This window comes from Mus pahari, chromosome 22 (assembly GCF_900095145.1).
Source record: "Mus pahari chromosome 22, PAHARI_EIJ_v1.1, whole genome shotgun sequence".
Taxonomy (NCBI): Eukaryota; Metazoa; Chordata; class Mammalia; order Rodentia; family Muridae; genus Mus; species Mus pahari.
Genome location: NC_034611.1, coordinates 49,535,671 through 49,547,869, shown reverse-complemented (window position 1 = coordinate 49,547,869; position 12,199 = coordinate 49,535,671). Strand labels below are relative to the sequence as shown.

Genomic DNA, 12,199 nt, shown 5'->3' with positions numbered 1-12,199 from the left:
ATAGTTTGAGTCACATATACTTTTAAAACCTTTGTATACAGGAAAAAATATTTTGTAGAGCTGTTAGAAGCAGATTCCCTGTTTTTTATTTACAACAAAATTGCCTGATTGTTAAGCTGCCACAGCACATTTTTTCAAGGATTTAGCATTTGGCAGCATCAAGCTGTTATTTCATGAAACAAAATTACTCACATCTGAGAAGAAAGAGCATCATCTATTTTTTTTTTTAAAAAGACAAATTTATAAAAAGATCTCAAGGTAAAAATGCAATATTCCTAATCAAGTATATGAACATTCAAATGTCTACTTATATATGTTATAGACAACAAATTTTCAATATAGATGAAATCATATATACAATTATAACTAATCTCAAGAGTGTGCTTTTATTATATAATATTTAAAATAAAATTTTATAATAGTACTTCTATTATAAGACAATTAGTATTTTTACTATTAAAACTTGACTCACAACAAAAATTATCTTCATTCTAACAGTAAAATAATCAAGAACAGAAATTTACAGGATTAATAACTTTCCATCAATTTCATAAATAAAGCTAACAAATTTTAAGCTTCTCAATAGTTTGGGAATTAAATTGCTACTGTTATTAAGAAAACAAAACCAAGATCAAAATGACTTTTTCTCTGCTAGTCCCCATGGATCTAACTACCACAATAATTCTTCACAATATGCCAAACAAAACAACATAGAAATATATGCACTGAGGAAAAGAAATAACAAAGGACAAGTGTGGCGATATTTAAAAACAAAAAACAAAAAACAAAACTGTCCTCTTAGCAATCAACAAAATAAGAAGAAAGAAAAAGTAGAAAAGTCACTCAGAATATATGACCAAATGAGCATGGGCACTCTTGCAGAAAACCAAGTCTGCAACCCAAAGCCATGGGAAATGTAAATGAGCAAGCCACCACAATAGGCAGGGAATCTGCACAGATAGACTGCTGAGCTGCAGGTACCTACTGAAGATCTTTTTGAGATTCCTAAACAAACTTTATTGGTTTAATCCATTTTTAAGAATAACTACCAAGACTGAAAAGAAGATTGAGTTTTTCCTTTTTTGCTAAAATATGCACATGAGTGTAATATATTTAAAGGAAGAAAAGGGATTCTCATTGCTTACTATTGCTTTAAAAAGTTGCACACAAACCTATAATCTTCAAGGTTTAAATAATCAAAGGAATAAAAACATCTAAAGAAATAAAGCCTCTTTGCTGTTCCAGCTAACCTAGCGTTAGGCAGCTGCGCGATCCAACAGCAAGCACAGCTCCTTCACTCACACAGAACTATATTGTAGTCAGTTTAACTAACCAATAGTGTTGAAAATGAGATGATTTGAGGTTTGACTATTACATTTATTTTGTTAAACCCAATAATAATAATAATAATAATAATAATAATAATAATAATAATGGTTTTTCAAATGAAAACATTTTAAACAGAAAATTTTAAGTACAAATAGAACAATAACAACAAAAACACTCACAAACACCTCACAAGCTACTACCTGGTGGATTTTTACCAAGAATTTTTTCAGAAACATTTAAACTGGGTATCATGAACTTCTTCAACTATTTGGCATCAGGTTAAATGATTATTAGGCAATACTGAAACAGAACAATATTTAAATTATAAATATTCACCACAAAATCTGTGTCACGTCTAAAGCAAACCAAATGAGCAGAAATAGAAAGAAGGATCAAAATACTTGCCTATATAGAACTGACACAATCTTTCAAGTTCTTATTGTAACAAAGACATTCTAATGACGATGAAGATTCTCCTTAAATGTATAAAATAATATTGCCGCTAAAAATTACTGGCAAAAAAAAAAAAAAAAAACCCTATGCTTAAAGCAGACAATTTAACACATAAGAACAGCTAGTGTAGTGTATAGACTAACTTCCAGGGTTAATGTAGTTCTATAATTCTTCAAAAACCACCTTTCTTCAATTAAATTTATCTGCCATAATCCTAAATTCCCCATTTTTAAAAGCACTATTTGAATGACTTTAGCAAACATTTTATCAGCATAACCAAACTTTCCTAGTCTTTAGAATTCCTCATTAGTAGAAATTAGGAGAATGTTGAAAAGTTCTCTAGAGGTAGGACTTTCTGCCTGGTGTGGATAATTCTGTTACAAGTGTTATTTAGCTACAAAGTAAAACCAAATGTGACCTACTCCCTTCAAGGGACTTGCCAAAAAAACCATTTTCCCTTAAAAACTAGCCCTTGAGCTTCTTAAATGCTACTCTCTCACCTGGGGGCAGATGGCTAGCTTAAAGCATCTCACCATCACACAGGTTTGCTGTCTTCTTTTAAAATGTGTTTGTAAAAGACAGGGATAAGAACAGTGAATAACTTTCAAAAATGACAAAAGCTGAAATTCTAAGGTTAAGAATTTATGACAGAAATGGAAGTTATAGATTTAACATAATAAGAATCCCTTAAAATAATTTGTTTCATCCATTTCTTGAATCCAAACAGGCACTACAAAGTAAATTTTATCTCCAGAATCATACCAGAGACAATATCTGGATCAAGACTCAAATGAAAATCAAATAAAGGTATGCCTTTATGTGCTCTGTACAACTTTAAAAGAAAATGTGTCCTTACATGGTGGATGTGCACTAAAATGTTTATCTCATATTCTTAGCATAAGTGACAATGATCAGGCATGTAACTGAAAACACCAAAACCTTAACCACAGTAACTTTAATATACAAACAAAGGTAAACAAGGAAACAGGAAACTTTTAGACTGAGCAACTTTCATCAACACTTCACTTTTAACCACAATTGGAGTATTTAAGAAAGTAACAAATTACTTGAAACTGTACATAAATTTAGCAAAGTCTTAAAAAAATAAAATCTATAAAGAAATTATCTGAATAGCCTTTATGTTCATGGAAAAGAAGTTCTGTATTTCTTTTGAAAAAGGTTTCATAATCTAAACATGCCATTCATATAAAATTTATAGTCTAACCATAAAAATATCCTATCAGTTATAGTTAATAGCCTTATACAAATGATCTTTATATACAATAGATTATTTTTATAGCAAGAGGCTATGCGAAAATTACATTTAACACTGCACCTAAACACATCAGGACTCAAGTTCCTATGACAAGAATGAAAATGTTGTCTACTTAATTTTATGCTTCTCCATTCCAAAGCAGTAAGCAAATCTATAAACTAACTTTTAAATAGTAACTATACTGTCATTAGTTCAATAAATATATATCAAGGTAGGTTTCCACAGAACAGTTTCTATTAAATTTAATGTAACTATGAAAATCAAAGCTAGTTATTCATGCTTTTTCAAAAGCAAAATTCAATTTTCTTCCTCAGTACTAAACAAGTTATTTTTTTTTAACAATGATAAATGAATTTAGACTGAAAGTCATAAAATGACTTTGAAAGAATGCATACCAAAGTTGGTGGTCTATAGAAAAATCACAGTAAAATTAGTGACACACAATATCAACATTTCAAAATGTTATTAAAATTCAACCCAATTCTGCCTTGGACTTCATGGGTTTCCAGTAAGATTTGTAGTCTGCTGAACAATAGCCATAAGAGGCTTTTAAACTTCACCCCATTCACAAGTAAAGTTGAATCTGAACATTTTTATTTCTTCTCTTCCTATGACAACTTCACCATGAAATACTGAATAACATAGCTCAAGTCATTATGCTAATTAGAAATTAAATAAAAAAAGATGCCCTTACAACAGTTAAGTGGAAGGTGACATGTACAACTAGAGACACAGCTCAAAGCAGCTTTAGGAATTGTGTAGTCCATGCTTACAAAAGCTGAACACACTAGGGAGGGAGCCCTTGTTGCTCTTGGTCACTGGAGCTCTAGCATGTGGCTACTTTTTAATTATAAGACAGATACTAAACTATACATCCATGAGAAGTGTGTCAAATGGCAACTCTTAGGCCTGGGATGTCCTAAGAACTGTAATTACTGAAATTAAGTTGATAAAAGGAGGGAAATACTACCTTAAAAATCTGAAGGATTATTGAAAAATAAAGCTTTACTAGTGATTTCAAACTAAACAATTTGGTTCCTTTACTATGGTCAAACAATTAAGAAAGACAACGACCTATAAAAAGCCCAAATTATATAATTTTTTAAAACGTTCTATTTTCAAAAGCTCTGCATGAAGAGGCTGGAGAGATGACCCAAAGAATTGGCTGCTCTTCCAGCGGACTCAAGTTTGATTCTCAGCACCCATTATGATAGCTTACCACCCAGTTCCAGGGGATCTGATCTTCTACCAGGCACACACATGGTGCCCAGGCATACATGCAAGAAAAGCACACTTACACCACAAAGTAAATATAATTTTTAAAAATTTAAAGAGCTGTATAAGATACTCCTTAAATAGCTGGTCACATTCCTTAACTATTTACAGCACCTGATCCAACTGTAATGTAGTACACACTCCAACTGGACTACAAACTGATACCTTGTCTCATAAAACAATGCACAGGCTGGGTATTTTTTTTATATAAATAAAATATCCAACTATATTTTCTTTTCTTTTTTGTCTGTAGGGGGTGGGTTTCAAGACAAGGTTTCTCTGTGTCACCCTGGCTGTCCTGGATCTCACTCTGTAGACCAGGCTGGCCTTGAACTCAAGAGATCCACCTGCCTTTGCCTCCCAAGTGCTGGGAATAAAGGTGTGCACCACCACTGCCTGGTTCCAACTATATTTTCAAGAAGAGATGGGAGAAATAGAGACAAGAAAGAGGCAGACACAAAGAAAATCATGACCCAAGAAATGTTCCACAGCATTCTGAACATATAAAGAACCTAAGTGTCTGCTCTTATCTCAGCTAGGATAGCCATGTTAAAAGACATGCTATTAAAATGTTCCATCTTATCTAACCATATATAAACATTAATGATACCATATACTCATGTTTCTTTCTTGCACATTACTTAAACTTTCCAACTAAGTCTTGTGTTTTGCCTACAAAGTAGGAGTTTGGGGGGGGGGTTGTTTTTTTTTATGTTTTGTTCATTTTTGTTTTATTTTGTTTCTTTTGAGACAGTCTCTCTGGGTAGCCATGGCTGGACTTAGAACTTATTATGTAAACCAAACTGGCCTTGAATCCACAGCAATCCTCCTGCACACCTCTTGAGTGCTATGATTAAAGACATGAAACCAGCTGTGTACTGTTTTATGAGACAAGTTTTCAGTATGTAGCCTAGTTTGGTCTTAAATTTGAAATCATGCCTTAGCCATCCTGAACTGGTACAGGAATATGCCACCACACCCAGCTAGTGAGCTTTCTCAATTGCATGCACCACTCTCTCCCCCCCCCCATGTAGGTATGTTCCTGTGCATGAGCACATGTGTGATGTGCATATATGTGTGCACATGCATGGAGGCTAGAGATCAGCCTTGGGTGTTGTCCTGTTTTTTGAGACAAGGGCTCTTGCTGGGATCTGATGCTTGTCAATTATGCTAGCTATCTGGCCAGCAAGCCCCATGGATCTGCCTGTCTCTGTCTCCTCAGTGCTGGAATTTTAAGTACCTACAATCATACCAGTCTTTTTATTCAGGTGCTGGGGATCAAAATTATGTCTTCGTGCTTGCGGGCAAGTGCTTTACAGACTGAGCTTTTTTATTTTTTAAATTATTTTAGATTTATCTTATACATATGAGTATTTTGCCTTCATGTTTGTATGTGTAGCATACACATGCCTGGTGCCCATGCAAGTCAGACGAAGTCTTTGAATTCCCTGGAATGTGAACTACAGATAGACATGTAGGCAAGAGCAACAGTGCTCTTAACTACTAAGACATCTCTACAGCACCTGGAACTTTTAAAAAAAATAAAAATAAAAATAAATAAAGTATATTATAAAGTATATTATATTCATCTAGGATGTGTATGGTGTTGGAACATCTTTTGTACTTGTAGAAATGTTTTTTAACATCAGTGAGTTTTCCATATTATCAAGCATTTTAAGGCTTCTAAAGGCAGGAACCATATGACAGCTCTTGAATCCCAATACCTTACTTAAGTAAGTGGCTTACAAAGTGTTATTCAATTTTTTTTGTTTTTGGTTTATTTAAGGTTTAAGAATTAAGACTATCTCATAAGCTAGTAGATTAGGAAATGCCATCAAATCAAATAAAATGTATTTAAAGAAAGTGCCATACTTGAGACAATCAAAAAACAACTTGGGTTTTTTGTTTAAGTGACAGCAGGTCAACTATGGAATTTGGTATCTAATAACTGAGAAACTATAACCATTACTTCATTCAGTAAACTTTAAACTGTCAACTGAAGGATGAACAGGTATCAGGCAGACAAGGAAGAGCCTGATCCAAGAAGATAAACTGTGTATGGAAAGACCCAAATCAAATCAAATAATTGAAATGTCTGAAAACTAAAAAGACATGAAGGAGAGAGAGAGAGGGAGAGAGAGAGAAGAGAGGGGGGGGCTAGGAAAATATGAGGTAGGAAGGTGAGGCTGGTGGTCTCAATGATCAATATACATGGCACCCATGTGGGAAATGACAAGAAATAAATAAAAAGGCAAGATGCGAAAAACTGAGTTTTAAATAGGGACCCATTCTACTCAATTATTTTCAGTTTCAAGCCTTGGTTGAGAGCCTAGAAAGTCCCAGGAATTCAGCAAGGGCCCTGCATGACTTTTCTACCTTCTGAATTTACACCTAAACTTATGTACATGGTTTGGGGAAAAATGAAATTTGACACACAAAAAAAATTATCAAAATTCTTATTGTCCTAAGTTTTCAAAGACATATAAGTATATCTCAGTTTCAAAAGGCTACGATTTCACATTAACCAGGCCATGACTTCACTTTAACTTCAAACAACTATGAAAAGAAAGAATACCAGTGGCAAAGACAGAAATGCACTCAAGGCTCCTTCTGTATCTACTACATGGGCCAAACTGGACATGCTAAGATTAACACAAAACTTCTAGAACACCACAGTCACAAATGAGAAATTAATATGGCTTCAACTTAAAAATGCCATAGTTTTCATTCTTGAAAGGATATAAAAGATATTTTCTTTCTAAATTCTGAGACTATTTAATTTTTGCTAAATCTGTAGCTTTCAAAACTATGAAACGAGAAAGAGGCATTAACAGTGAGAACAGAACTAACTACAGCATGCTTCTCCAGTTGTAACTCAACTATTATTTATCTGTTCTTCATTTTAATAGTGTAACAAGTTTATCATTCATTGACTATTTTAAGTATTCTTTACTTACATTCAGAAAACACTAAATATCTAATTATCAGCATGGCTCAGCATAAGAGATACAAAAATATTCACAGTCCTATAAATGAGAAACATCTTTACATATACATTGTAATAGAAATCAGTTCCATTACATACTATTAAAAAAAAGGTAGAATAGTGTGAGAGTGTATCCTAATTACTTAACAAAGGGAAAGAGAGATCACAAAGATATATTCTTGGGTTTTGTTTGTTTTTATTTTAACATAAGGACAAACTACTGTCTTGTTTTGGTTTTCTCCTTAACCTGTATCCATGAGGGAAAGAGCAGGGACAAGGTGGAGGCTTAAAAAATAGGCTTATCTGAATGGGCTTTACCTAACATTATTGATTTTATAATTATATAAAACTAAATTATTTATATAATTATAAGATAAAATTAAATTTTAAAAAGATAATCTTTACCCATATAATCCCGAACTACACTCTAAATATTTGTCCTCATACCCACAATAAATATAGTTCTTACCGCTCATCAAGGAAACATCTTTTTGCAACAGACAGAGATCACTACAGAAACCTACAGTAACAATTAAAATGCAGAGCTGTGGAGCCCAGTCCCAGTGGATACATCTACAATACAACTCTTGCACCTAAGGCTCCAGGATCACTGGAAGAGGAGGTAGAAAGATTGTAACTGCCAGAGAATTAGGGAATTTACTGTGAGAATGTCTCCTAGGAGTGTCAGAAGCTATACTCATGAAGTCTCACCAATATGACTGCCTAAACATGAGCTGAACAAGGAAAACAAAAGACATGCTTAAGTGGAGGGGTGGGAGTGGAAGAGTGAGCATGAGGCCTCAACCCTAACAAAGAACTACAGGCAACTTAGAGTGGGAGGTAATAGTCGTCTTCTCTAGGGAAGAGCAAAGCAATTGATTGTCCAATGTTCACCCTGAAAACATACATAAAAGTAACATTATATGGGCCAAACAAGTTGTATTTATTATATTTAGGGATACAACATACATACATAACAGCAACACACATATATAACAACAATTAAGGGAAAGGGGGCATACATTTGAAAGAAAGCAAGTGACTGGTAAACACGGGAAGGACTGAAGGGACGAAAGAAAGGGGAGAAAGAATGTAATTATACTATAATCTAAAAGAAATATATATGTATTTTTAAAAGGCAATTGAAAATAAACATATCAAAAGCAAAATGAAACAGATGAGCCTATGTACCAAAGGTAAGTAAAAGGAAAACAGGCCATAGGAAGTAGGAAATACAATAAGAAATATTAAACAAAACAAAATAGATATAGGAAATTCTAGATGGAAAGCAATCCAATTAGTGAAACTACATTAAAAAAATTTAAAAAGAAAGCAGAGGAGATAAAGGGTAACTTATAAATGAAAGAGCACTAAAATTAGCAACAACTTGCAACATACAAATCAGAAATGATTCAAATTAACTCTAAGGAAAAAACTGGGAGTTAGCCTGTGATTCTCACTGGGCATTTGATGATAAAACAGTTATTCGCAAATTGTTTGAGAGTGATAATAATTACATTTTTTAAATGAATTTCTTTTCAGAAAGATTTACAGAGTGAAACATATACTGTATATATGAGTGAAATAACATTATATCTACGTTCTGCTTCAAAATCCTGATAGAAGCATGTAATTGCAGATAAAACAGATCAGTTCCAAGTTCTAAGATCAGTGTCAACTATGAATCATTGTTGAAGCTGGTTTACAAGACACTAGAATTCATTACAACATTCTAGCCTTAATAAAAACCTATAGGAAAAATTAACCATTATTCTTACAGTTAAAATGCCCTCTTTTTAATCCAAGAAAAACAATTCCTAAAGCACTTATTGTCTTTATTATTTAGCTGTCTTATGCAAACAATGGTTGCCACTCACTACACCAATGAAAACATGCTTGTTTCTTTCAGTACAACTTCTCTCTCAACAACAGACATGCTTTTCTAACACAGAAGTCCTCCTCTATCCATGGTTTGGTCTCCAGAGTGTGTTACACATGGTCAACTACAATCTGAGAAAATATTAAATGGAAAGTTCCAGGAATAACCAGTGCAGTAAATTTCAAGCTATACCCCATTCTGAGCAGCCTGGCAACATCTTCCACTAACCTCCTCTACTGGCTTTCAAGATCATCCTTTTACCCAGCATATGTGTTACATACAGTAACGCTTCCTAGTCCCTCAACAGCCTCTCAATTCTCAAGCAAATCATCATGATATCACAAAGGTAGTATTAAGTATCCCTAATTTTATTTAACAGCAGCCTCAAAGTTCAAGAACAGTGATACTGGCACCTAGAAAAGACGAAAGAGAAAATTTTATAAAGTCCTTCCTTTGAAAATGTAGAGGTTCTTAATGATAGAAAATGTGTATATTGAGATTGCTAAAAATCTACAGCAACTATGAATCCTCTATCTGTGAAAATATATCTAGAGAGAAAATGCAGAATACGTATGCATTTATATAGTCTTCCATACTTATGTGATAGTTCAAATTCAGTAATTTATACTGAATATTTGTACTCATTTATAAACCACAAAATTTCAGTAGCATCAGAATTTTGAAAGACTTAACTCCAATGGCTGAGACTTCTATAAAATTAACTCAGTTTCTACTGTTTTAGTCTCTTCAATGAAACAATTGGTCTCTCTAGTTTAAAATAAGTACATTTCTATGTTCTCATGCCAATCTGTATTTTAAGCATCTCTTTTTCTCAGGGTTCTCAGACTTAATTCCATTAGTACCACCTTTCCTTTTCATGCCCCAACACTTAAACAATTTTAGTCAATGAAGACTGGTGAGGCAGCTTAGTAGGAAACTGTATTAGACTCTGAGGACCCACATGGTAGAAGGAAAGAATTAATTCTTTAAGTTGTCCTCTGGTCTCCACAAGTGTGCCACAGTATTCACATGTCTAAACTTAAACACACCCATGCATGCATGTGCACATATATACACAAATAAAAACTAAAAGTCTAATTTTTAATTTAAAAAATTACCAAATAAATAAGCCTTCTCCTCGTGTGTATCTTTTCTAGCTACAAGTTGCCTTTGATTCTTTCTTATAGAAAGCTCTCCAACCAGGTTTCCTCACCATCCAACAGGAGAAAGGCAACCTTGCCCCCACACCATGCTCCAACTCCAGTGCCACATCAAGTCCTTCATCTACCATCTAGCTACTTCCTCTTTAGGTCCATAGTATTAGCAACTTCTCTTTCTCAGGACCACCATTTCCCATTTCAAGTTCTTTCATAAAGTCAATGCCTAGTTTATGTTTTCAGAAATTATCTAAATACTGAGGTTAGCTTTTCCCATCTCTGCAGATCCTTAAACCAGCAGAGACCTGTTACAAAATAAAAACAAACTTTAGCTTCAGTATGCTAAATCTAAAACAAGGTTTCAGATTTACAATAAAGGCACCAAATGGAGATACTAAGCAATACACACACACACACACACACACACACACACACACACACACAGAGGAACATGAATAGAAACTAGTTGAGGGGATCTTTAGACTATCAAATATTACCAAAACAATGGAATGCTTTAAAATGAGTTTACTACATTCATATTATCCTAATTGTGACTGAACACTACTTCTAAGCAACCTTTTTATTCTTTTATTGTTGATGTGTTAGCTTAATGAATTCTAAGCTCAGAGCTCCTGGGAAGACAGACAATAACAGCATGGGTGCCGAGTCATATATAAAGACCACCTCCCATATAGTGTATTAACCAAGGTACAGTATTGTGATTAGTAAAATACAAAGTCTTCAGAAGAGTATTAGCAACTCTTTATAAACACACATTTTTCTCAATTACCAGATACAAAAAATAGAACTATAGTCATAGTGAGACCCGTCAACTGTTCTAAAAGGATTTTATCTTGCAAATACCAAGATCTACTACCAAAGAGTATCCACAGCACGCATCCTTTCCACAGTCACCTCTTATTTCCCTCCTCCCAAGAAAATCATACACAAGCTTCTATTGTTCCCTCATCCATTTCAATCCATCAGAACTTGTAACTTTCTTCTCTCTCTCCACAAATATCAGAAGATTTGGCAGGTAACTTTTAAGACTAGCAGCATATGTAGCCAATCTCATCTTACAAAACTTCCCTGACCTAGCAAACCGGCTTAGTCTCTAAAAGTTTCTTCCCTTCTGCCTAAAAACTTTATCATTTCTCCCTTATTTAGGCAGAAATTCATTTGATTTGGCTGTATAACTGCTATATTATTGTTATTATTATTATTATTATTATTATTATTATTATTATTATTATTATTATGGCTGTCAAATCCCAAGGCTCATCAAACTATAGCCTGTGCTAGCCCCCTGTTTTCTAAGTAAGATCCTGTTGGATCAGCCACCCCCAAATCTTCCAATTCTTTTTAAGACTGGATCTCATGTATTTGAGGCTAGCCTCTAACCATGGCTGACCTTTAACTCCCGGTCCTCCTGCTTCCACCACCTCCCAAATACGGAGACACAGGTGTACATCACAACAACTGATTGATATGGTGTCAGAGATCAAACCCAGGCCTTCACACATGCTAGACATGGATTCAAATGAGCTACATCCTCAGTGCCCATTTCTTTAAGTATTACGGAAGACAACTTTCCAACAAATAGGTTGAATAGTTAAAAAACTTTATAGCCTGGAGTCCTAAAATATTGCCCACCTGATTCCTCCAAAAAAAAAAAAAAAAAAAAAAAAAAAGTTTACCACTCCTTGGAGATCCAAGAATGATTTATATTTAATGTCATCATTTCTTCAGAAAACAGAAGAGAGGCAATAAGGTTTTGAAACACCAGTAAAGTACCATGAGTCACAAAACATCTGAAGACTACTAGTGTGCAGGGCAGGTTAAAA

At 34.0% G+C, this 12,199-nt stretch overlaps 1 protein-coding gene across 3 annotated transcripts in view; it reads right to left on the bottom strand.

Annotated features, from left to right (window-relative positions):
- The window catches only part of Zcchc7 (zinc finger CCHC-type containing 7), a 173,225-nt gene that overhangs the window by 154,483 nt on the left and 6,543 nt on the right, over positions 1-12,199 (bottom strand). The window lies entirely within an intron of this gene.